The following is a 1,270-nucleotide window of genomic DNA, read 5'->3' on the forward strand; positions in this document are numbered from 1 at the left end:
CACTTGGTGTATCCAGCCTGTTCATACTCAACAGGGACTGCGTCAGTTTCAACCTGATGAAGTTACGAGATGATCGTCGCTGCAATCGGACATTAACGACTTATGATAATGTACTTGTTATCGTTACGACTATGAAGACCAGAGCGCTGAGTTATGGAGAAGGGAGAGCTTAGTCTGGGAACGAGCCTGATTTTGTTGGAAGCTCTTACATCTTGTGCTACATAATAACGAAAAAGTTATTAGAACGAGTTAAGGTTTGTTTGTTTTTCTGTTATTCGATCTAGCTAAGACTATATCCAACGGTTTATGTTCTGACTGTGAATTGCTTCACTGATCGACGCAGTGGGAACGCGGCCGATCAAGCTTCGCTTATAAAAAGCAGACATCGATGCTGTCGCTTATCGATAATACATATAGCGTAAAACCAAAACGTTAGTAGCGATAATAAGTCGAAAAAGCAGCTATACTGGTATTAAACATTAAAAGAAAGATACTGTTTTATTTAACTGTCAACTTCAGTGTTGTTCAAGTTGTTGCTTGTATAACACGACGCTATTCTTCTAATCCACATTCACCTTCACACGGTTTTGCTCTACACTTATTATCATTTATAGTAATAATGCCTGATAATCTAGTTTTTTTCCTTTCATTGTCTTTACTTCGCGATGACCCTCTTCACCGGCATGGGAACGTTCTCCGTGCATATATATACACGTGTATATACGTGCTGTATTTATAACTCGCTGCATACTGTCGTCGTTCTAACTTCGCTCACCCTCAGCATGCAACGGCGCACGTTCTCATGCCTTTCATAATATTGTGTCAGCTGAATTGTATACTATTTCGTATTATAATTACTATCATATGACAATCTAGGAGCAGGCCCCCCCATCATGCGATGGAGGCCAGTAGACAGTAATCCCAAACCCCTTTCATTAGTAATCTAGTCAAATTTGAAGTCAACTATGGACGAAATGTTGATCTTTCCCGGTTGTAAAAGGGCCCGAGTGTGTCTCCCCGTGACGCTTGATGGCACATGATCAGCTCGTGAAACATTTATAATTATTATCATCAATGATATAATGACATGACGTCTACGGGTGGGATATTTCTTGAATACGATAATTATTGATCACGAGAGGGTTCCATAGTACCGTCCATAAACTCATACAATCACTATTTATTTAGATTATGTAGTATTCCATCACATATCATGATTATAGTATATATATATATAACTTTGCTGTACAACACAAGTACTATCGAAGGG

Source organism: Varroa destructor, unplaced genomic scaffold (assembly GCF_002443255.2).
Source record: "Varroa destructor unplaced genomic scaffold, Vdes_3.0 BEIS01000006.1, whole genome shotgun sequence".
Classification (NCBI taxonomy): domain Eukaryota; kingdom Metazoa; phylum Arthropoda; class Arachnida; order Mesostigmata; family Varroidae; genus Varroa; species Varroa destructor.